The following is a 25,834-nucleotide window of genomic DNA, read 5'->3' on the forward strand; positions in this document are numbered from 1 at the left end:
AGACGGGCGCTCCAGATGGGCGCCTTGTGGACATAAAGAGATGAGAGCGATGTGTATGTAAACCCAGCAATGCCAAAGGCTGCCACCAAGCACCAGCTGCTCAGAGAGGTGCAAGGAACAGACTCTCCCTCACAATCCGAAGCAGCTCCAGTCTCCGAGCTGTTGGCACGGAGCCCTGCGTGGGGCTCGAACTCACAAACCATGAGATCGTGACCTGAGATGAAGTCGGACACTTAACCGACTGAGCTACCCAGGGGCCCCTTCACCAACATTGTTATTGTCTGTTTTTTATTACAGCCAGACAAGTGGGTTTGAAGTAGTATCATAGTGTGGTTTGATTTGCATTTCCCTAATGATTAATTGTATTGAATATCTTTTTTGTGTTTTATGACCATGTGTATATCTCCTTTGAAGAAATGTCTATGCAGATTGTCCGTTGCTTCACTGGTTGGCCTTTTATTTCTGAGTTGTAAGAATTCTTTATGTATTCTAGATACGAGTCCCTCATCAGATATTTGCAAATATTTTCCCACAATCTGTGGGTTTTCTTCACTTTCTTGGTGTGTCCTTTGAAGCACAAAAGGTGTTTTTTGGATGTTTATTTTTATTTATTTTGAGAGAGAGAGAGAGAGTGTGCTTGAGAGTTCTCATGGGGGAGGGGCAGAAAGGGAGAGAGAGAATCCCAAGCAGGCTCCTTGCTGTCAGCGCAGAGCCCACAAACCACGAGACAATGACCCAGGCTGCAATCGGGAGGTAGACACAACTGACTGAGCCACCCAGACACCCCTAAAGCATGAAAGTTTTTAATTTTGATGAAGTCCATTTTGTACATTGCTAATTAATGTTTTAGCCACTTATTTTGTCTCCACTCTTGCCCCTCTGTGTTCATTTGTCCAAGAGCAGCCAAAATGATCTTTTCTTATTTTTAGGTATAAAGCAAACCATGCCAAACTTCTGCATGTAGGAAAATCACAAAGATTACCCCATGTGATCTGGCTCCATCCATCTCTCCAGCATCATCTTACACTATGTCTCTTGCTCACAACATCCTGGCTTCTCTGACCTTTCTCTAAATCCACCTAGTTCCTGCTGTAGGGAATTTGCACTTGCTGTTCCTTCGTCTCTAATTGACATTCAGCTGCTCCTTCTCTTCCTTCCAGACACAGTTCAAATGCTGCTTCCTCCAAGAAGTCTTTCCTGATTGCCCTCTCTAATGTAACAACTCTTTACATACCTTAGACGCTTTTTATTACGTGACCCTGTTCCATTTCTCTTGAGAGGACTCACAGGAATGATTTATGTGTGTATTTACTACCTTTCTCTGCTAGAATCTAAGTTTGATAGCAGCCGTGACCTTCTCTGGCTAGTTCACTGCTACAGCTTAGTTTTGGGGACAGTGCTGCGCACATAGTAGGTAGTTAGGAAATATTAGTTGAATTACTGAGCAATGCGATAGAGCATCAACTAGAGAGTGTATTATAGTGTGGGGCCTCAGAACTGAAAGAAACCTTCATAAATCTCAGGACTGGAAAGAACCTTAATCCTCTGGGTTTTACCAAGTCCCTTCAGCAAAGCAGAGTTTATATAATTTGGAATATTGGGCTTCTGACTTGACTTCTATCTTTGCACCTTGCACGCTAGAAAAACACTTCTCAAATCTTATTTAAAGGCTTACTTATTTATTTTGAGAGAAAGAGAGAGAAAGAACAAGTAGGGGAGGGGCAGAGAGAGAGGGAGAGAGAGGATCCCAAGCAGACTCCGTGCTGTTAGCACAGAGCCGGACGTGGGGCTTGATCCCACGAACCGAGAGATCATGACCTGAGCTGAAATCAATAGTCTGACGCTTATCCGCCTGAGCCACCCAGGTGCCCCAAACGCTTTTCAAATTTTAAAATGCAAACACATTGGGGCGCCTGGGTGGCTCGGTCGGTTAAGCGTCCGACCTTCGCTTAGGCCATGATCTCGCGGTTCGTGGGTTCGAGCCCCGCGTCGGGCTCTGTGCTGACTGCCAGCTCAGAGCCTGGAGCCTGTTTCAGAGTCTGTGACTCCCTCTCTCTCTGACCCTCCCCTGCTCATGCTGTCTCTCTCTCTCTCCTAGAAATAAATAAAAATTTAAAAAAAATTAAAAATAAAATAAAATAAAATAAAATAAAATACAAACATATTCTCCAGGGGTCTTGTTAACGTGCAGACTCTGCCTCGCTAGCTCTGGGACTCTGCCACCGACTCCCACGTGCTGCAGACATCGCTGGGCCGGGGACGGCACTGCCAGTAGCAAGGGTTGAGGGGACAGGAGCACCTTAGTTTACACGTGATCATGTCACACCACTGCCACCTTGACACTAGCGTGGTTAAGTCTTCCCATAGCAAGGGAGGAAACGTGCATGTTTCTATCTCTGAGGGTCGGGTCTTCGAAGGACCCCCCCCCCAACTATCCAATGCCGATTTCCCTCTACAAACATGTCTTTACCAGAATACTTGAGCCCACGGAGAAGGCCCCACTGTGAGAAAAGCCCACTGGCCTTCCTCTCTCTAAACTCTGGATTTTCTGTGTGTTGAATTGATGTGTCTTCTCTTATCTTGAATGCTGAAAGCAAACGGCGGGCTTCCACGTGATTCAACCCTGTTAACGCTTACTGAGCACCTGCTGTGTGCCTGCCCTGCATTTTGGAGCTAGGGGCCCAAAGACATGCCCTCTGTCCCACGAGTTTAGTCTAGTGACAGCAGTGAGACGAGGAAACAGAGGTGCTAGTCGTGATGCAATGGGGACGTTTCTATGGTGGAAGCATCCAGAGCTTTGGGGCGACTGAAGCATTAAAAATAATTTTTTTTAACATTTATTTTTGAGAGACTGAGAGCAGGGGAGGAGATGGTTGATTTGGCCTAGAATGTTTAAAAGGGACTTCGTGGAGGGGGCACCTGGGTGGCTCAGCCAGTTGAGCGCCTGTCTCTTGATTTCTGCTCAGGTCATGATCTCATGGTCGTGGGATCCAGCCCCACGCTGGGCCCTGTGCTGGTGTGGGGCAGCCTGCTTGGGATTTGCTCTCTCTCTCTCTGCCCCTCCCCTGCTCCCTCTCAAAATAAATAAACATTAAAAAAAGAAAAAAAGGAAAAGAGAGAGACTTCGTGGAAAGGAGGTTTGGGTTTGATCCTGAAGGACGACGAGAAGCACGGTAGTTGGACAGGAGGAGGAGCACTCCGGGCTGAGGTTTTGAGGTGAGGAAATACTTCACGGAGTCCGTGAATGGGCTGGCGCAGGGGGTAGGCTCTGCAAGGCCGTGCGTCCCGTGCTAGGGCTTGCCCTCCAGGAAACAGAGATTAAAGGTAGACAACTACGCTCAAACCACTGACTGCAAAAAAGAAAACCTCTGTGAGTTGGGAAAAATGAGTTCAGTGCAGCGAAAAATGGGGCCGGAAAACTTTTTGTGCAAAGGGCCATACGGTGCTGTAAACATTTTAGGTATGTGGGCCCTTTGGGGTCTGTTGTAACTGAATGGGTGTGGCTGTGTGCCAATAAAACTTTATCAACGCTCACATCTGAGATGCATATCATTTTCATTTGTCACGAAATACTGTTCTTCTTTTGATTTTTTTTTCTACTTTTGGGAAATGTCAAAACTGTTCTTACCTCAGGGACACCTGCGTAGCCCAGTCATTAAGCATCTGACTCTTGGTTTCATCTCAGGTCATGATTTCACAGTTCATGAGGTCAAGCCCCAAGTTGGGCTCTGTGCTTACAGTGGGGAGGGTGTCTGGGGTTCTCTCTCTCCCACTCTCTCTGCCCCTCCCCAGCTCATGTGTTCTCTTGCTCTCAAAAGAAATACACACACACACACACACACACACACACACACACACACGACATTCTTAGCTCAAGGACTGTACAAAATCAGGTTGCAGGCTGTATCTGGCCCCCGGGCCATAGATTGCAGACCCTGGGTGAGGGCAAGGCTGAGAGAAGGTAACAGTGGAGGAAGCTGGGGAAAAAGCCTGGGGGGGAAAAAGGAGTTTAAGCTTCATCCTGTGGCCAATAGGGAACTGTTGGAGTCATTCAGGGCAGGGGTAAAGTGTTCAACTGAGGCACAAGTGGGAATCTGTACCGCCTAGGGCATCCTAGGAGGCCTGAGAGTCAGAGCTAAGCTGAGGGGAAGCCAGTGACTTGATTCAAGAAAATAAATCAGCACAAGCACTCAGCAAAAGCTTTCGCAAAATCTATTTACATACAGAGTGCTAATTACACTTTCTTTGCTTTTTCATTAAAACAGACCACACCCTCTGTTGGCACTTAATTGTGTTGTTCTAAGCACTTGAAAACAACAAATGGCATTTTCTTAATTACTCTAAGATAATTTTTATTAACACAAGTTGCCCTTGCGTGGATAGTCCAATTACGGAGGTTTTGTCCTATATGCGCTTTACCCCATAAGCGTGACTCAGAGTGGGAAGGTCTAATGCTCTGCCTCCTGGCAGGGAAGATACAATTATACTCAGTAGTGGGCTGGTAAATATTTAACCACCTGCTCTCGGAAAAAAAATGTGTGTGCCCATACATTTAATTTTCGCTGATATAAAGGAAATGTAGCATCCAACTTATAAATAATAACAAATTATGCAATATTATTTCATTTTTAATGTTTATTTTTGAGAGGGAGACGGACAGACAGAGCGTGAGTGGGGGAGGGACACACACACACACACACACACACACAATCTGAAGCAGCCTCCAAACTCTGAGCTGTTGCCAGGAACCGTGAGATCATGACCTGAGCCAAAGTCAGACACTTAACCAACTGAGCCGCCCAGGTGGCCCGTACAATATCTTTTATTATAAATTCCATACGGCGAATTGATTCTCACGGAATGCTTTCAGTACTTTTTGCTGAGCTCTTGCGTTCGTGGCCAAATGGTATTTGCAATTCAACCGTGAGTTGACAAAATAAGACTGTGGATTAATGCATGATGATTATCCAGTTCAGCAAAGAAGTTGCTCCTGTCATTGATGAATGAGTGTGGTTCTGACATGAATCTTGGTTGATCATTTTGTCCATGTTAATAAATAAGACAAAAGTGAAGCCATAAAGATGTATGCGGTAGCTTCACTCATCAGTCAATGACAGGAGCAACCTTTTCCCTGAATCATCTGACTGTCTGGAAATACTAGAAGAGCATTACCTCAAATATTTTCACTGTTCACAACATAAAGGTTATAGACATGACACACTTTTAATCTGCGTTGTTAACATTTTCTCTACCACTATTTTAAGTTTAGATGATCAACAAAACAATAAATAAAACCTTGATTTGTAGCATTTGTAAATACTCCCACCATGGACAATTCCAAGCTAACAGAACATAGAATTGGGAAGAGATATACAACAGCACACCATTAGAGTAGTGTTTCCACCATAGAGGTACGGACAACAGCTTGCAAAATTTCTGAAAACCTCCCAGCCTGTTCTCTCTGGAATCAGTTCTAGCTGGCTCCAGCATAGTACTGATTCTACCTCATTTTTCTAGAACTGTCGCTTGCAGTTTACCAACTGGAGGGTCACCTGGAGAAACTGCTTTGTTAAAACCAAAAAAAAAAAAAAAAAAGAAAGAAAGAAAAAACAGAAAGAAAAAAGAACAGACTTCAAGTATATTAATGCAAAGTTAGCTATGACTAAATCAGCTTGTCATGTAAATTTTCCAGCTTAACAAAATGACAACGTTCTCAAAACTTGGCTTTGAATATCCTCTAAAATAGTGCTCATTCTCAAGTGTCTAGGATCTAGGATCAATGATAAGATTCTCAGTAATAATATGGCCCTGTGGCATTTCCCCTCTTGTGGCCAAACTAACATAAAATATGGGTCATGGAATCAGTGAACGCCAGTGCAGGAGGCAGCCTTCAAATTCAGCTAGCCCGGCTACTTTGATTCTTCAAATGAACGGAATCCAGAGAGGTTAATTTTACTTTTCCAAGTCAGAGAAGCAAAGCTGATATCAAGACCTAAGTTTTCAATTGTAAAATAGTTTCTGTGTGCTAATTTCCCCCCCTCAAGTGCAAGATGAGATCATTGTGGTAAATGTACTCAGACTTCTCTTGCTTTGGGATAAGTGGGTGCCTTGAGTAACACTGTTTTGGGGAGAACCATTGTTAAGCTGTAGAAAAGAAACCTCTGGGTGTACTTATAATTATAGCACTAGGGTGGTTGCGGATTCCCCCCCCATTTCATTATACTGTTACCATAATTCTTTTTTCTTTTTTTAATATTTTTTAATGTTTTATTTATTTCTGAGAGAGAGAGAGAGACAGCGTGAGCAGGGGAGGGTCAGAGAGAGAGGGAGTCACAGAATCTGAAACAGGCTCCAGGCTCTGAGCTGTCAGCACAGAGCCTGACACGGGGCTCGAACCCACGAACTGTGAGATCATGACCTGAGCTGAAGTCGGACGCTTAACCGACTGAGCCACCCAGGTGCCCCAATTCTTTTTTCTTTTAAGTTTATTTGTTTTGGGAGAGAGTGGGAAAGCAGGGCAGGAGCAAAGATCTTGAGAGGAAGAGAGAGGATCCCAAGCAGGCTCCACGCTGTCAGCACAGAACCCAATGCAGGGCTCGAACTCTTGAACTGTGAGATCATAACCTGGGTCAAAACCAAGAGTTGGACGCTTAACCGACTGAGTCACCCAGGCGCCCCTGCCATAATTCTTCTAAGGCACAGATCTAGTCATTCCAAGAGCACTTACTCAGAAATTAATAGCAAGCGAACGGGGTAAGTCTTGCGTTAAACCAGCCAATCCTCAAGCACATTTCAGAGTTAAGAACATATTTTATACCTTGATCTGAGAGTGAAAAATCCCAGGTTCTTGAGAACTACTAGAGGCAGAAAATTCCCTCAAAAAATGGGCTGTCGGCCAATCTCAATGGACTGCTGAAAATATCCCTTGTGAGTGGACAGTTTCTTTCCTCTTCCCTGGACAAATCTGCAACACCATGTCTCTTTCTTTCCCTCTTTCTTTTTCTTTTTAAGTAATACGAACCTACAATCTCTTATCTGAAACGCCTGGGGCCAGCTGTGTGTGGAATTCAGAACTTTTCAGTTTTTAGAATGGTAATAGAGCGAGTATACTGAGTCACTCCCAGTGGGGTCTGGGGTAATACTCCATAATCAAGCACATTTATAATTTGTAGTAAAATATTATGATTCATATGAAGTGGGATAAATAAGACTATAAACAGCTTCATGTCAGTTCATCTCAGGTCAATTTTACCAGTTAGGCTTTCTATTTTTTATTTATTTAAAATATTTTTAAAATGTTTCTTTACTTTGGAGAGAGAGAGAGAGAGAGAGAACATGAGCAGGGGAGGGGCAGAAAGAGAAGACAGACTCCTAAGCAGGCTCCAGACTCCCAAGCTGTTAGCACAGAGCCTGACATGAGGCTTGAACCCACAAACCGCGAGATCATGACCTAAGCTGGAGTCTGACTGAGCTACCCAGGCACCCCACCGCTAAGGTTTTTTAAAACATTAGGTGTACGGGGCTATTTAGAACTTTTGGGGGGTGAAAGTTCTTGATAAGGAATACAGACCTTTAATGATGTCATTGGCAAGTCTTCCCTTCGTTCAGTAAAAAAAAAAAAAAAAATCCGTGTGTGTAAGGTTTTCTCGATTCACGTTCAACTTTTATTAATATTTGTAGGAAACTGCTCATTCTCGTTGTATTAATCACAGAGGCACGTTAGCTGTGTGTTGCTCGGATCTTGTTGTAATTCCCAGCTTGTGCGCAGGGCAAGGTTTTCCGCGATTCTCAGGGGTGTCTGTGAGAGTACACTGCTTTCGTGTCTGTCACAGCGCCATCTTTGTATACCAGTGGACTTGGCAATGAGTCGCTTCCCACCAGCCCTCCCATCCACCTGTTCAGTGCACTGCAGCTTTGCAATTTTATTTTTGTGGCTACTAACGTTTCCTGTAAAAATACCTGAAAAGGTATATTAAACTACAGGAAACAAGAAAAGGAGTTGCCTATAGAGAGAGAGAGAGAGAGCAGAGACGCACACGCTCAACTTTGTCCTTGTAAAAGTAGTTTTGATCAGTCTGGTTAATGCTGTACTAGATGCCAAGGTAAAACACAACTTCCTCCTCTTAAATCCTCACAGCCTGATGGATACTAGTCCTCTAAAAATCAAGACTTGAAAAATGATCCAGAATATTCTCCGGTGTCAACAGAGAGCAGAACAAAAGCTGTAGCTGGAAAACCAGCGAGGAGGAAAACGGAGTCGGCCGGGTGTAGGAGAGGATGTATTAATATAAATATGTACAGGACTTGGATTACAGACGTAGTAGCATAGAGAGGAAACCCACCAAAGACACCAGAAGCGCGGAAACACCTAAAAGAAGGATAGAAGCCGAGATGCTACAGGTTTAAAAACCGTAACTCACTGCCTAGCGCCGCGATAAAAGCTATCCGCTAATACGGCTATTTCAGAGAGTGCAATTTCACATGCAATGCTAACTAAAATACCAAAGGCCATACATAACGTCTGACCCACGCTGCCATCTCATATAGCAAATTCTTACATGGGAGCTTTAAAAGGATTGTTTGACTGGTCCACTGTCCTGCAACCGCAGGAGCCTGCTTTGTCTGACATATTGAATTTCCAATGTCTCTCACACTTCCTCCTTTTAAGATGCACAAAAGGTTTTTGTAAAGTTTCTCTTGCTTTTATTGCCGGCAGCTACAGAAACCATGCCGCACGCCTGGCCCAGAGTTACAGGCTGTGATTTTATTTGACTAGTGTCTTCAGAGCTTCTGGATTTTTAAAAAATAACCCTTAAAGTTTCCTTAAGAGCTGTTACATGAAAATCTGGACTAATTCAAACTGTGTGCGGTAGCAGTTCTGCACGAAGGCCGCTTGCCATTGTTGCGTGTCCTCCCTGAACCCCTAGGAAAAGCAGCTGGGCCCCAGGTTCGCACCCACGCCCTGGGGTCCCTCCACTCCCGCAGGAATTCCGCTTGAGGGCGTTCGGTTATCTCCCCAGGGTGGGTCCCGGCCTGATCTCTACAGCTCTTTCCAACCAACAGAAGGATCTAGGCTCGGAAAGCTTTAGGGAACACGATCGGGACATTTACCAGGGGCCTGTGAGCCATGCAGCGTCCTGACTTCCGAGTCGGCGGGCCCCGAGTTTGAATCCCGGGCCGCCCCCGGGGGGCCTTCACGGTGTGCTCTGGGGTGGCGTGTTCTAGATAAAGCAAATAACCCTCGCGTTACATGCCTCGCGAGGCTGTGAGGATTAGGTGACCTTACGTAGGGCACGCGAGCATCACCGTAGGGTCATTTCTTGTTACTGTTTACTNTGCCTGGCACAGAAGCCCTTTGTTCCGTGTAGGTGGCTCCGAGGACATGGCCGATGGCTACCTTGGGCCCTTTTAAGACTCCTTCCTCCCCTCCCGCCGCCCTCGTTTCCTTCTGGGGAGGGGGGCCTGGGCCGGGCGGTTCCCCGCAGCGCGGCCAACTTTGGCCCGGAAGGCGGGGTGGGCGCTGAGCGGGGACCCCCGCGCCCGCCGCCGCCGGGGTGGTGGGCTCGCCGGCGTTCACCGGGCGCCCACCTCCCGCTTGTTCTGGAAGGTTCCGCTGCCCGCAGCCTGCCCCGCTGCAGCCCTGGCCCCCTGTGCCTGACCCTCGGGGGGGCGGGAGGACCGCGGCCGTCCGGGGAAGGTGCGCACCCCTCAGCCGGGAAGGCCCGACCGCCTTCCGCCCCGCGCCCGGCAGCCGAGGGCGCGGAGCTGAGCGCCGAGCCGGGGCTTCGGGTCCTTACACCCGTGGTAGCCGGGCCCCCCGTTGCGTGGGTCTCACCGCCAACCCCTGATCGCCTCCCTCCCCATCAGCCTGGAAAAGGCCTGATTTTAATGAAGGGCTTTCAAGGTGCAAAGTCATCCCGCCTAGTGCTAACTGGTAAGCCCTCCACATGCTGCGGAGAGAACCCTTAGGGATGAACCAGCGCAGGTTGACAATCAAAGCGGCGTGCGTTGAAGGGCAGAGTTTGGGAGTGCAGGGCCCCCCGCTGCTGTGTGGTTGGGGCAGCTCCTCGCCCCTCGGCCCTCATTTTCCTTACCTAGCAAACGGGAGTCATAAATACATCCTTTCCCGGGTTATTATGAGGGTCAGAGACGCGGTGTGTAAGGTGCTTAGCACACTGCCTGGCTCATAATCGGTAACCCGTGTGCAGGCCACACGTGTGCCAGTATAGAAAGATGATTAAATTTCTCTTGGCCCGAATGTCAAATTACAGCCTTAAAATGGGGGTATTGCAGGCATTTTAGAAGAAGATGATTGGTCTAGAGTGAGTGAGGGGAGGTCACTGCAGAGCTTTTAATTAAGGGGTGCCATTAATTTTTTTGCCCACTTTGAGCAAAGCATCTGCTGTTAGGAATTGCTTGGGAGGGGAGGAATCCAGAATGTTTCTCTTAATGGGAATTTATGTTTTTGTAGACATAAACAGTTACAAGTCATAAATTTAACATTCTGAATGTCTTAGGTATAGCTAGGGCACCCTCCCACCTCCCTCCTTTCTTCTCTCCTTTTTTTGGTGGAGATGGGCTGCATGTAAACCTTTCCGTCTACTTATGTCAGCAAGGCTTAAAAAGGATGGCTTCAAATTGGGGGGGAAAAAAAAGATGGCTTTAAATGAGGCAGATGGAGATGACCCAAAGAAGTTTTTTCAGAAGTACCGGTTGAAAAGCAAGGGGAACATTTCCATCATATTTTGAGAATACACCATTAATGATGTCTATTACAACCAAAAAAGTAGCTTGAGTGTTTCTTTAGGGAAGGAAGCCTTGTACTCGATGCCTTAAAGAAGACTTGATGATACGTGAAGTTCTGTTTCTTTTCTCCACTGCAGTTTGTCAGTTAAATATTATTAACACTGGCAGTTGCTGGAGAGTTAGGCAAATAGGAATTGCTCTTAAAATTGGCATACCCTTCCTCTGATTAATTTTTGTTTGCAGTGTATAAGTTCCAGAGCTTTTTTTTGTATGCTGTGCAGGAGATTACCCGAGAGCTCAGTTGCTTAGCAGATTAAAGAGAGACTGGATTTGGTCATTTTATTAAACTGCAAGCTAGCTTCATGTTGCCGTCAAAGCACATGGATTGGTTGAACTTTCAAAAATGAAAAAATTGAAATCATTACAAGTCTGTCTTCAATTTTTAAAATTTATTTTGAGAGAGAGAGAATCCCAATTAGACTCTGTGCTGTCAGCACAGAGCCCAGCACAGGGCTCAAACTCATGAACCATGAAATCATGACCTGAGTCAGACACTCAGTGGACTTAGCCGCCCAGTTGCCCCAGGTCTGTCTTCACGTTAAGCAAATCCACTGTTCATACTATGATACGAAATATGTGCATTTGGCTTTTTAAAAAACGTTTGTTTATTTATTTTGAGAGAGGGAGGGGCCAAGAGAGAGGATCCCAAGCAGGCTCCGCTAACCTGATGAGGGGCTTGATCTCACAAACTGAAAGACCATGACCCAAGCCAAAGACAGACGCTTTAAGTGATTGAGCCACCCAGACTCTCTCTGAGTTTGGATTTAGAGATAACTAGATCTGAGAGGTGTTTACTCCCTGAGGAATCACTGTGGATCCTTCAAATAATGCTCTTCCTGGGCGTGTAATGTTCATTCCCATTTCTAAAACTTGTTCCAAATACAGTTTTATTAAGTGACGCCCACATGTTTTGCTTTTCAAAAAGCATCTACTTTTCATACCAAAGTGAGGCAAAGTGTGACTCTTGTGATGTAAGTTACTCATGTAACGCAAATAAAATAAATTTAAAATTTGCAAGCCCTATTCTTGTGTTTAAATAAATGAGTCATGGGATTAGCAAACTAATTTTAAACCAGTAAGCCTTCGTGAGCCTGTTATTTCCAATATAGGTTGTGTCTGATAAAAATCGTTTTACAAATGAAATGTACTTTTCGGATACATAACACCTGTAGCTGGTCTATTAGTAGCTGTTGGGTCCCTACCCTGTACTATGAACGTCACATCTGTTGTATTTATTTCTTATCGCTGCCTTATACATGAGGAAATTGAGGCTCAGAAAGGGTAATTTGTTCAAGGTTATAGAGCCTAGTAAGTTGAAGAGCTGGAATTGAACTTGGCTCCATGTTGTTTTCAGAAGTGTTGCTGTTTTTTAAGGTGATTTTTAGGTAATCTGTACACCTAGCGTAGGGCTCTCGAACTTACAACCTTGAGACTGGGAGTTGAGATCAAGAGTCACGCTCCACGACCGAGCCAGTCAGGCGCCCCCCGTTTTCTGTTACTTTTAGTAATGCTGAATTCTCTGATTCCCTCATTTGTTGGACAGATGTGGGTTCAAGTTCAGACTCCACCATTTGCCCATTGTGTGACCTTGGGTGAGATACGTAATGTTTTCTTAGTTTTCTCAGCACTAAGTTCTGGAAAACAGTACCTCTCTACTTCAGAGGGTGGTGGGAACAATTTAATGAGATAATATACATCGCAGTATCTGCCAGACACCTGGGTTAGTAAATACTAGCTGCTTGACAGACTATATCAGACTTAATCCATAGAACGTGTTGAGGGCTTTGGCACCAACATCAGTTTACGTGGGGGTTGGGTAAGAAGATAGAGGAAATGGATGAATGGTTGAATGAGTGAAGTGAATGAAAAACTATTTGTTAACCCATGCTTGTTTTTTTAACCAGTGTGTTGTCTCGGCAGCAGGTCAGCACATAGCTGTTTTAAAATCCTTGCCTGGTGATCATTTTTCTGGGTGAAGTAATTATTGTACACATTTTTAGCAAAATCTGCTACAACTGGGTGGAATCTGCTCTGTTTTTTGGATATTATGGAAAAAAATAAGTAGTTGTGGCATACCTCTGAAAAGTGAGCTTCCCAACCCCCCTTTTTTGGGGGGGGGGTTACTTCTGTCTCCGTTTCTTTGAGTCTCTAGGCACTTTGAAATATTTTTGGAATAAGAAAAAGTTGTATACATACTTGGAATATTCACACTGATAGTTAAACCCTCCTGTAAAGTGCCATCCATGCTGCCTTGCTTATTTGGCTTTGTTAGACGTGTACTTTTAAAAATTAGATGTGTACTTTTAAAAATAAATTCGACGTTGACTTGTAAGTATTAAAATTTAATCTGTTTCCTTCTGGGGTCATAATTCTCCACTCTGTTGTCCTGGGTTACCTGGGAAATCTAATTGCTGTCACAAGCACAGGGTTCTAACTGCGGGGGTAAAATGAGCATCTGGGCTGCACGGACTCCCAGGGGCCTTCCCGTCCTTGGGGCTAGATGCCCCTCCCAGCGGTGACAGCGGGAACCTGGCCAATGTGCTTTTTCGGCAAGAATGTGATTCTGAACTTCAGCCCTTTGTGAAGAGGGCTCTTCCAGATCCCCGGCCAGCAGAGTTTGCATCTGCTACCGGAAGGACATCATCTTTTCTTGCCTGTGCGTTCGTGTTTTGGGAAATGAGGTCCTCTGGTCAAACAGGGCCACCTTATTTATGCTGTGTTCTGAAACCTGGACTTAACATGTTTGGAAGTTTTTGAGTCATTTAAGGAGGAACGATCTTCTCTTGTTATGTAACTCTCCCTCCCACTCATAGTTGTCTCCCCTCTTTCTTGTGATTAACGGTAAACACACTGATGCTACTCCCAGTCTGTCCCAGGCTCTGTCATTCATGCAGTATTTATTGCGTCCGCTGTGTGCTAGGTGATGGGAATAGAATACCAATGGAGTTAGTTCCCTCTTTGAAAGAACCTACACCTTAGGGGGAGAGGCAGGCATCCTGTAAACAAATCAGCGTAATAAACCAAGTCAGTGTGAGGGCTGGGGCTGGAAGATCATCCAGAATCACGGATGCCTAGGGATGGCATGGGTCAGGGGTGCCTGCAGCTGTGGGGAGGAGCTCTGTGGGTTACCACATGCTTTAGTCACTAAAGTGTCTCAGAATGACCTCCTGGGTCTGTCTTCCTGCCCTAGGTCAGTATTGATCCATTCCTGAGGTGATGCCAACTCAGCCTCTGATAGGGTCCTCATGGCGTCCCAGCCGCAGAGGCCGCGCAGGCCAAGGATTTGGGGGGGATTCTTAATTCTTTTCTTACGCTCCACATTTCTAGGAATTGGTGCCTTCATGGAGCATACATATTCTAGGTCTGTATTAATATGGTAGTCTAAGATTAAAAATTCAGTTTCTCCCTTGTACTAGCTGAAATTCAAGTGCTCAGTGGTCATGTGTGCATTGGACAGTTTAAATCTAGAACATTTTCATCCTTGCAGAAAGTTTTGTTGGACAGTGATGTTTTAGCTCCTTGCAGCTCCGAGCAAGGCCCACTGACCAGCCTCATTAGCATCATCTGGGAGCCTGCCAAAAACATAGATCTCCTGTCCCACCTTAGACCTAGTGGAACTGAGTCTGTGTTTTATTTTATATTTTTGTTTTGTAAATGTTAATTTCTGGGGCACCTGGGTGGCTCAGTCGGTTAAGTGGCCAACTTTGGTTCAGGACATGGTCTCATGTTTTGTGAGTTTGAGCCCTGCATCAGGCTCTGCGATGACAGTGTGGAGCCTGCTTGGGATTCTCTCTCTCCCTCCTCTTTTCCCCTCCCCTGCTTGCTCGTGCACACGCTCTCTTTCTCTCTCAAAATGAATAACCTTAAAAAAAATTTAAATGTTTATTTTTGAGAGAGAAAGAGCACGAACAGGGGAGAGGTGGAGTGAGAGGATCCGAAGCAGGCTCTGTGCTGACAGTGGAGAGTTCCATGGCTGACGGCCTGATAGGGTGTTCACACCCGTGAACCATGAGATCATGACCTGAGCCAAGGTCAGACGCCTAACCAACTGTGCCACCACCCAGGTGCCCTTGAGTCTGCATTTTAATAACATCCTTCCAAAGGGGACATCCAGATGGCCAGCAGACACACGAAATGATGCTCAGCATCCCTCCTCATCAGGGAAATACAAATCAAAACCACACTGAGATACCACCTCACGCCAGTCAGAGTGGCTAAAATGAGCAAATCAGGAGACTCTAGATGCTGGCGAGGATGTGGAGAAGTGAGCACCCTCCTACACTGCTGGTGGGAATGTAAACTGGTGCAGCCCCTCTGAAAAACAGTGTGGAGGTTCCTCAAAAAATTAACAACAGAACCCCCCTACGACCCAGCAATAGCACTGCTAGGGATTTACCCAAGGGATACAGGAGTGCTGATGCACAGGGGCACATGCACCCCAATGTTCACAGCAGCACTCTCAACAATAGCCAAAACATGGAAAGAGCCTAAGTGTCATCCACTGATGAATGGATCAAGAAGATGTGGTTTATCTATACAATGGAATACTCCATGGCAATGAGAAAGCATGAAATCTGGCCACGTGTAGCAACGTGGATGGACCTTGAGGGTGTTATGCTGAGCGAAATAAGTCAGGCAGAGAAGGACAGATACCATGTGTTTTCACTCATACGTGGAACAGGAGAAACTTAACAGAGGACCATGGGGGAGGGGAAGGGGGGAAAAACAGTTAAGGAGAGGGAGGGAGGCAAACCATGAGAGACTGTTAAATACTGAGAACAAACTGAGGGTTGAAAGGGGGTGGAGGAGAGGGGAAGGGGAGAGATGGGCATGGAGGAGGGCACTTGTTGGGATGAGCACTGGGTGTTCTATGCAAACCAACTTGACAATAAACTGTAATAAAATGAAATAAATAACATCCCCAGGTGCCTTGCCTGCATGTTAAAGTCTGAGAAGCACTGATCAGAGTGTGAATCTTTGCTGCAGTTGGAGTCACTTAGGGGGATTTTGTGGAACAGAGGCACCTGGCCTGGTCCCTGAAACTCTGACTTCCTGGTTTGGGTGGGGCCTGGAGCTCCTCGGCATTTGAAAGCTACTCCACAACTGGGCTTGGTAATTATTGCAGTGAACAGATAATTATGTCAAGTAATGTCAAGTAATGATAAGTTCCGTAGAATTTGGGACTAGAAAGCGACTTTGGAGATTGGGAGACAAATCAAGCAAGGTCTCGGAAGAGGTGACGTTAGAGCAGCGCCAAAGTGCAGTGAGGATGCCAGTGGGGAAGAGCGGGGATGGGAGCACAGCGCGCGGAAAGGCCGGAAGATGTGACCGGACTGGGCCATTTAAGGACAGGAAGAAGGCGGAGGGCGAGCAGAGAAGGGTGAGGGCAGAGCAGGGCCAGGTCACACAGGCCTCATGGTCTTGGGAGGGGATTGGACCTTGTTCTGATGTGACAGGAGGCTCTCAGAGGGTGTGAGCAGGGAATCATGGTCTGATTTACATTTTACAGATGTCACGGGCCATTGTTCTACGGAGAATAGACTAGCAAGAGAGAAAGCGGAGACTGGTGTGGCTAGGAGTCTGGTGCAGGCATCCGGGCAAGAGGGTCTTGGGCCTAGGTGGTAGGGGTGGGGGAGAGGAGCGGTGTGGAGGAGGTCGGTGCTGCNGGCAGAAGTCAAGCCCAGTTCACCCAGGCCGCTTGGAGAATGGACCTCCCTGCATCTCTGTAGTGAAGCATCTCTCTGCTGCTACTTAGCGTCAGTGTGGAGGCTGTGCTGCTCCAGTCACTATTGGAGAACTGTGGTTAAAACCAATCCTGAATATTTATTTTGTTTCATGGCAGACAGGGATCTGGTAGACTCAAGGCCATCTGTGTAGACCTGGGCGGAAGGGCGTGTTCGTTTCTCTGTGCTGCCATTTCTGGGCAGAGGACAGCAGGTGACTGTGTCGGATGCCTGAGATCCTGTCTCTGGTCCTGCCCCCCAAACACCCCCTCCCTGCTACGGAGGGCTGGGGAGTTCACCTGCTCACTGTCCGCAGTACAAATGTGCCTCCTTGGTTTCAACTTTTATGTGTCATGTGGCCTTAAAGCATTTGCCAAGGGCCCTTCCAGCTACGTTTGTACCATCGTCGTTTCATTATGTGCATCATGTTGTGGAATAAACAGGTCTGGAAGACTTGGGCTGTAGTTTTATTTGTATTTGGTTTTGCCTTGCTTATTAATTCATAAATATATGCTGGGTGCCTACCAATATGTTGTCACGGCTGGGTTCCAGGATTGTAAAAGTGGACAGGGCTCCTTCCCCATAAACCACTTAGAGATGCACCAATTGCATCTTTACGTGCAATTACAGTTTATCTGCAGCCTTTTTTGTGCCTCCGAGGCACACTCTGAGACACTCCAAGGAAGGCAGTGACCTTTTCTCAGAAGGATGCTTTGCAATCCTACAGTACAGAGGATTTCAAAGGGAACCAAATATATTGAAATATAGTTAGCAGTATATTAAAAAAAAATCTATACCAATGTGTGCTTCTTTACTAAACATTAAATATCAAGGTTTGGTAGTGGTTCTAATAAGTATTTCAGTTTTTTTTTTTTTAATAGTTTATTTTTGAGACAGAGAGAGAACATGAGAGGGGGAGGGTCAGAGAGAGAGGAAGACCCAGAATCCGAAACAGGCTCCAGGCTCTGAGCTGTCAGCATAGAGCCCGATGTGGGGCTCGAACCCACGAACCGCACGATCATGACCTGAGCTGAAGTCGGATGCTTAAACCGACTGAGCCACCCAGGCGCCCCAGTACTTCAGTTTTGAAGTCCTGATGAGTATAGGCAATATTGTGAGATATTTGAAACTCTAAAGTTTCGTTAATATAGCTCTTATTAGAGTCACAGGTGTGGCTGCTATTAGCATGGCGTGTTGCTTACATTCATTACTGAAGAAAAATGCTAAATTTACTTAGGAGATAATGAAATACAGACACACTTCTTTTTTCCAATCCAAATTTATGGACCCCTTGAATTCAGACAAAGGCTCCTAGGCTTGATGACAAGAGTCTTTCAGTTAATTGTTTTTGGAGTGCGTGATTGACTTTGTAACAATGCTCTTTAAAAGAGCTTACGATTATTATACTGTCGTTGTCATGAGTTGATTGTTATTTTTTTTAATGTTTTATTGATTTCTGAGAGAGAGAGAGAGAGAGAGACAGCATGAGCAGGGGACGGTCAGAGAGAAGGAGATACAGAATCTGAACCAGGCTCCAGGCTCTGAGCTGTCAGCACAGAGCCTGACATGGGGCTCGAACCCACGAACCATGAGATCATCACCTGAGCCGAAGTCGGACGCTTAACCTACTGAGCCCCCCAGGCACCCCGTGAGTTGGTTGTTAGAGTCTAGCTGGGAAGTGTCGTACCCTCAGCCAGTGTTAAAATTGCCGGGTAGTCCAGGTGTTTAGAGGAAGCGGCTGTGGTTTGGCAGCCATGGTGTGCTCCACATTGTTTCAGAGGCCAGGCTTGGCAATTTCTCCTGTGGTCCCATGGATTACTTGGTGCACTTACCGTGCCTTGGAGCTGAGCACACCTGTGAATGCATCTCTGTGCCCTGTTCTCAGGCCCCTGAGCTGGACTGCGTCTCTGCCAGCCGGTTCTCCAGTTTTTACTCCCTGTTTTGCTGGCATGTTATTCCCTATCCTTTCACTCTGTAGGGCAGGCTTGTTTGTGAAGCGATGGTACGCGTTCAGGTACCTTCCTGCCCAGAGTTTTAAGGAATACTTGGCAGGCTGTTGCTTTTGGTGAGGTTACGTGCTTGAAATGATGCTGTCGCACGAGTGTGTTTGGGACAGCCACAGCATGGCTCAAGTGTTATTCTCAGTCACTGTTGTCGTTGTTTTTTCCTCTTGTCTTTCTAGCATTTATTGGGTGCTTACTGTGTGCCAGACATGCTTTACGTTCTTTACATGTACTATCACCTTGTTTAATTGTTACAAAAACCCTGCACAGTTCAGAGAACCCAAGCCACTTTACCAAGATCGCAGAGCTAGGGAGTAGTGGAGGCAGGAGTTAAACTCCAGCATTTAAAAAAAAAATTTTTTTAACATTTATTTATTTTTGAGAGACAGAGTGCAGGCAGAGAGAAAGGGAGACCCAGAATCCAAAGCAGGCTCAGGCTCCGAGCTGTCAGCGCAGAGCCCGAAGCGGGGCTTGAACTCACGAACTGGGAGATCATGACCTGAGCCAAAGTCAGATGCTTAACTGACTGAGCCACCCGGGCGCCCCAAAACTCCAGCATTTTGACACGAGGGTCTGCTCTCTTAGCAGCCAGCTGTCTCTGTATAACCTGGGCCAGAAACGGCTCCCTGTGTTGATGCCCCGTGACTGCCAGGACCCTTCTCGCTGTCAGTGTTAGTGACTGGCATTATTGCATTTCTTGAGTGCGTGCTTCTGGGAAATCCTTGCTGTTCTTTTCCCTCACTGTCCTTGTTGCTGTAGAAATGATTTCTCTCTCCTCGCTTCACTGCTCTGCCGACATGCCCAGCCCTGCAGAGACGAGCGGCCTGGGGCCATGATCAGAGCCTGGCAGGGGCCTGCCCTACTAACGGTGTTAGCGATGATGTCATCTTTCCACTCGATCCCAGAGGTGGCTTCGTCAATGTGATTTTATACATAGGTGCTGTCAATAAAGTCGAGTGGGCGATGGAGACACCTCCCTCTGATGGTGAGTTTCCCTGTCTTTTAGGATTCTAGCAAGGTGGTCAGGATTTGGGGCCCTCTGTCTCTGGCTTCGCAGAAGAAGTCACATTTTTAGCATAGTTTTTTTTTTTTTTTTTTTTTTTTAACCAACTGCAACCATGGCTGACATTGCTTTGAGCCTTAATTTCATTTGAAGGACTATGCTGTGTATTAGACTCATTACTGAATCCTTTCAAAGACCCTGTGAGGTAGGTCCTATTTCCTCTGCCCTGCAGTCGAGGAAGCCCAGACGCAGACGAGTTCATGCCTGCGGCCCCCCATCCCACACCAGCAGTTGACGGGACCAGTACTCCCGGCCACACTCTTCGCGCTGGGGTGCTTTTGACTCTTACTCCTCTTGGCCCTTGAATGCATCACCTGATGTCTCCTGCTGGCATCTCTGTTCCTCTTTAGATGTCTCTGTGGGTCTCTGTAGCGCAGGCTGGTAATTATAGACCTTCTGCAGGCCAGTCCCCATTGTTGCTGACTTAGAGGGTGTGTGATTGCCCAGACAGGGTCATCAGACACTAACCCCTGGGGAGGTACTTAGCATCAGAGGTGTTTATTAAGTGACCTCAGCTGCCTCGAAGGGAGTTAAAAGGAGAGATCTGGCTTCCTCAGAGCCAAGGGACTGATACTACTGTCACAAGTGTGTGTAAAGGACTTCACAGCCACGTAGGCAGTGATCAGATCCATACAGATTTCCCTCTTTGTCAGCAAATCTGTGTTTTCAGAGAAGGCCACTGAAGGGTGAGTCACAGATGTGGCATGTCCAGGCAGAGTCGGGCCGAGGAGCCCGCCCCCTGTGGGCAGCCCGGGGACTTTGAGGGAATTCTGCAGGGGAAGGGGAACGTCAAGTCTTCGCGCTGTGTGTATTCCTCTGATAGCCCTGCCCTGTTGCTAATGAGCTGGTCGACCCTGGGCTGGTGATTTCTGGCCCATCCCCTGGGGCCTCATTGGTGAAGTGCAGGGCTGGATGAGATGGAGCTCAGGGGCTTCTCCAGCTCTTAGCATCCTGCGTCTACAGCTAGCTGTCTGCCGCTCTACTCGCCTGCCTCTTGCCGCTCTACTTTTTCTGATCATCTCTACTCTCTCTCTTAGCTGATCATACTTAGGCTTTTCAAGAGGTTAGAGTGAAATAAGCTTCACCTCTTCCATTCCCCCCTTTAGAGATTCCCTTCCCCGGAAGATCACCAGAATCAACAGGGTGGTTGTACTTGAGCTGGAGTGTCATTGGGTGCAGTTCTAGTTCAAGTTTGGGACAAAGGGGGCAGTGTTGTTGGGCCCCTGCTCGCCGGGGAGCAGCTTTCACAGTCTTTCCTGCAGGTCATGTCTTGGTCTCTGGGTTCTGTCTCTCTTGTGCTTTGCTTCACTGCTGAAGAGCAGGTTGTGTGAATGATAGGATCACAGGGGCTTGTGATCATTAAATCGTTTGGACTGTTCAACTTGAAGTAAATACTGCTCTGCTCATATCTCATTGCTTTTCCCTAGGTTCTGGGAAAGCCAGTGTTCTCCTCACTGGAAGCTGTGCTCCGTGATGCAGCCTATGGGTTTGGTTGTGCTCATATGGTGGAGTGGAAAGTGCCTGCCATGGGGAGAGGTGATTCTAGTTCTGATTTGGTCTCCACCTTGCCATAAAACCTTGGGCAAGTCACTGCCCAGTGTGTCTGGTCTCTAAAATGACCGGTTCAGAGGGGCGCCTGGGTGGCTCAGTCAGGTAAGTGTCTGACTCTTGATTTTGGCTCAGGTCATGATCTCGTGGTTGGTAGAATTGAGCCCTGTGCCAGGCTCTGTGCTGGCAGCATGGAGCCTGCTTGGGATTCTCTCTCCGTCCTTCCCTTGCTTGTGTGCTCTTTCTCTCTGAAAATAAATAAAACAGTTCACCTTCTTTAAAAAAAAATAACTCAATAGGGGCGCCTGGGTGGCTCAGTCGGTTAAGCATCCGACTTCAGCTCAGGTCACGATCTCACAGTTCATGGGTTCAAGCCCTGCATCGGGCTCTGTGCTGACAGCTCAGAGCCTGGAGCCTGCTTCGGATTCTGTGTCGTCTCCACTCTCTGACCGTCCTCTGCTCACGTTGTCTCTCTCTCTCTCAGAAATAAATTTAAAAGAAACAAACATTAAAAATTTAAAAAATAAATAAATAAAAAGAGGGGTTTGGATTAGTAAATCTTTACTACCCTCTCCAGCTTGAAAATCCCATCAATCTTTGTATCACATATTTTGGATTTGAAAAGACTCCAAAAGAAATGGTGGGAATAAAAATCAGCAAGAAATGGCTAGTTGGTAGTCCCAAGAAAGTATGGGTTATGAATTCTATTTTTAAACTGAATTTTTTTTTTTTTTTAAAGATCTTTCTGTGGCCTCCTGGGGCACTTGTTTTTTGTTGCTTTTTACTTTAAAATTGAGATATAATTCACCTACCATAAAGTTCACCCTTTTACACTAATTCATTGATTTTTTTAAAATTTTATTTTATTTACACAGTTGTGTGGCCATCTCTACTGTCCAGTTCCAGAACAGTTTCATCACACCGAAAAGGAGCCCCATAGCCATTGGCGATCGTTCTGCTCCCCCCCCCCCCCCCCCTCTGTTCTCCCTGACAGCCACTGATTTATTTTCTGTCTCCGGGTTTGCCTGTTCTAGACATTTCACATCATGGAACTCATCCAGTGAGTTCGTGGCCTTTTGTGTCTGGTTTCTTTCAAGTGGCATAATTTCTTTGAAGTTCATCTGACTTGTACTATAAACTTATACTTCATTTCTTTTTCTGGCCTAGTAATATTCCATTGTGCGGATTTATGACCTCTTTATCCATTCATCACTTGATGAACATTTGGGTTGTGTCCACTTTTGGCTGTTATAAATAATGCTACTATGAATATTCTTCTACAGGTTTTTGAGTGGACATATGTTTTCTCTTGGGTGTATACCTAGGTATGGAATTTCTGGGTCATATGACCACCCTATGTTGAACTTAAAAAGCATTTTTTAAACATTTATTCATTTTTGAGAGATGGAGAGGGGCAGAGAGAGAGGGAGACGCAGAATCTGAATCAGGCTCCAGGCTCTGAGCCGTCAGCACAGAGCCCAATGTGGGGCTCAAACCCACAGACTGCAACATCACGACCTGAGCTGAAGTCAGATGCTTAACTGACTGAGCCATCCCGGCGCTCCTGCTGAACATTTTGAGGAACTGCTTGACTGTTCAAAGAGGCTGCACTACTTTACATTCCCATGTGTAAAGGGTTCCAGTTTCTCCATGTCAACACTTGCTATTGTCTGGGGTTGTTTTTTTTTTTTTTTTTAATAGCCATCCAAGTGGCTATGAACTGGTATCATATAGACTTGATTTGCATTTTCATGATGGATAATCTATAGTGCCGAGCATGGTCTCTTGTGCCTATGGCCATTTGTGTATTTTCTTTAGAGAAATACCTCTTCAGATTTGCCTATTTTTAAAAAGGTTTTTTTTTGTCTTTATTGTTGAATTGTAAGAGTACTTCATATATTCTGGAAACTAGACTCTGAACAAATATATGATTTGCAAGTATTTTCTCATGTATTGTGAATTGTTAGCACAGAAGGTTTTAATTTTGATGGAGGCCAGAATATCTTTTTTCCTTTGGTCATTTGTGCATATCCAAGAAGTTGTTGCCTAAATTAAGGTCACAAAGATTTACACCTCTATTTTCTTTGGAGAATTCTAGTTTTTGCACTATTAATATTGAAATCCTTGATCCATTTTGAGTTAGTTTTTGTATATGATGTGTGGTAGTGATCGAGCTGCATTCTTTGGCATGTGAATATCCAGTTGTCCCAGCACCATTAAAAAGAATTTTTTTTAAGTTTGTTTATTTTTGAGAGAGACACAGAGCATGAGCGGGCATTGGGGGATGACAGAGAGACAGAGACAGAGAATCCAAATCAGGCTCCAGGTTCTGAGCTGTCAGCACAGACCTGGATGTGGGTCTCGAACCCACAAACCGTGAAATCATAACCTGAGCTGAAGTTGGATGCTTGACCGACAAAGCACCCAGGTGCCTTGCAGCACCATTTGTTGAAAAGAGTTCTTTCTCCATTGAATTCTTTTGGCACCCTTTTTAAAAATCACTTGTTCTTTGATGTATTGGTTTATTTGTGGATCCTCAGTTCTACTCCATTGATCTTTCTCTCTTTCCTTATGTTAGTACCACACAGTCTTCATTACTGGAGGCTATGGTAATTTTTGAAATGAGCAAGTTTGAGTCCTCCAACTTTGTTCTTCTTTTCCAAAACTGTTTTGGCTACTCAGGTCCCTTGCACTGTCCTGTGAGTTTTAGGATCAACTTATCAGTTTCTGCCAAAAGACCAGCTGGGATTTTGATGGGTGTTGCATTCAATTGGCAGATCGATTTTGAAGTATAGATCTCTTAATCCATTTTAGCATCTCCTAATCTGTTACCTTGGGATGTTTTTCATTTATTTAAGCCTTTAATTTCTTCTAACGATGTTTTTTAGGTTTCAGCGTACAGGTCTGGCACTTCCTTTGTTAGATTTATTTCTGAATGTTTTATTCTTTTTGATGCTATTATTATAAATGGAATTGGGTTTTTGTTTTTGTTTTTTTTTTAATTTTTGAGAGTGTGAGCTGGGGAGAGGCAGAGAGGGAGACAGAGGATCTAAAGCGGGCTGTGTGCTGACAGCAGAGAGCCTGATGTGGGGCTCAAACTCATGAACCATGAAATCATGACCCGAGCTGCAGTCACTCAACCAACTGAGCCACTCAGGTACCCCGATAAATGGAATTATTTTCTTAATTTAATTTCTGGATTATTTTTTTTAATTTTTTTTTTAATAAATCAACTGTTTATATTATCAGTAAGGCTTCCAGTCAACAGTAGACTACTAGTAGTTAAGTTTTGGGGGAGCCAAAAGTTTTATGTGGATTTTCAACTGTATGGGGTAGGGTAGTATCACATCCCTTCCCAACAGCATGTTCACTAACACCACACTGGTACCTTGATGGGAGTACATCCCCATAAGTGTTAATTTCTGGATTATTAATTACTAGTGTATGGAAAGAGAATTAATTTTTGTATATTGATCTTACAGCCTGCAATCTTGATGAACTTGTTTAATAGCTCTAATAGTTGTGTGTGTGTATGTGCACTCCTTAGGATTTTCTGTATACAAGGTAATGTCATCTGCAAATAATGATAATTTTATTTATTAACGATCTGGGTGTCTTTCATTTCTTTGTATTGCCTAGTTGCTGAATCAGTTCTTAATTATCTTTAAATGCCTGGTGGGTTGCACAGAATAGGGGCTCAATTACTTTGTGGGATGACTGACTTTCATTTAAGAACACTGTTCGCATATACAGCCCAAGTTTCTTACGTTTAATTTGTTTTGTTCCTTCTCATCCGGGCTCTGAATATAGTAAGGAAATTGGAAGGGGTGCCTGCTTGTTCTCTGGTCGCAAAGTAAGTTAGTAGAAATGTCACTTGGAGGGGCGCCTGGGTGGCTTAGTCGGTTAAGCGTCCGACTTTCGCTTAGGTCANGGGTTTCACCTGTTCGCTTGTTCAGCCTGGACGCCCAGTCGTCACCTGGGAAATCTACAGCCCAGGGGACAGGCCTCGTGTGTCTCTGCAGCAGCCAGTGCTGAACAGCCCTTTGGTTTTGTGGCTAACATGGCTTTTTGGTCGCTCCTTTCTGTACATGGTCGCCGTGGAGACCACTCACTTCTTGAGAAAAGATAACTGTTGAGATTCCCTGTTTTCTTCCCACCTTGTAAATCTCTTTTTTGGCAAATAGGAATGAGGTGTGTTTGCTCCTGGAGCTGCTGGGCTGTCAGAACCTGTAGCTTTTGTCTGTCGTGGGTGTGGCTTGCCAGGTCGCAGGCTTGTGATTTGGAAGAGGTGCTGCCTGCCCGATCGTTTGCCAGCAGGCATGGCCCTCGGTGACAACTGCGGGGGGCAAGGTGGCTCTTCACCCTTTCTGTCTTCCTTCTCTTTCCTCCTCCACGCTCCTGCCTCCGTCTCTTCCTTGGGGGCCGAGTTACTTCCGCTGCGATTGAGGTGGCGTCTGAAGCTCACAGTTCTCATCTGCCCCCACTTCCTCCCTTGCTTTCCCCCTTCACTCCTTCCTCATATTTCCAGACTCTCTCTGCCCTGTGTTTTCTTTTTAAAAGAGGATATTCCAGCCAGAGGGGACTCGGGAGGGAGGCTTGTAACTGGGGCGCTCGGGGGGAGGCCTGCCTTCCTGCACCTCCTGAGACACGCTCCTGAGCTGCTGGCTGGTGGCGCCATGGGGAGTTGGCCT

The 25,834-nt window shown here is 45.8% G+C and overlaps 1 protein-coding gene across 2 annotated transcripts in view; it reads left to right on the plus strand.

Annotated features, from left to right (window-relative positions):
- Positions 1-9,915: 9,915 nt before the first annotated feature.
- Positions 9,916-25,834, plus strand: part of ASAP2 (ArfGAP with SH3 domain, ankyrin repeat and PH domain 2) — a 169,243-nt gene continuing 153,324 nt past the window's right edge. For both annotated transcript variants that reach the window (XM_077751058.1, XM_077751059.1), the window contains exon 1: positions 9,916-9,934. The gene's annotated coding sequence lies outside the window, so the exon portion shown is untranslated. The remainder of the gene's footprint in view (positions 9,935-25,834) is intronic.

Source organism: Crocuta crocuta, unplaced genomic scaffold, assembly GCF_008692635.1.
Source record: "Crocuta crocuta isolate KB4526 unplaced genomic scaffold, BGI_CrCroc_1.0 scaffold129, whole genome shotgun sequence".
Classification (NCBI taxonomy): domain Eukaryota; kingdom Metazoa; phylum Chordata; class Mammalia; order Carnivora; family Hyaenidae; genus Crocuta; species Crocuta crocuta.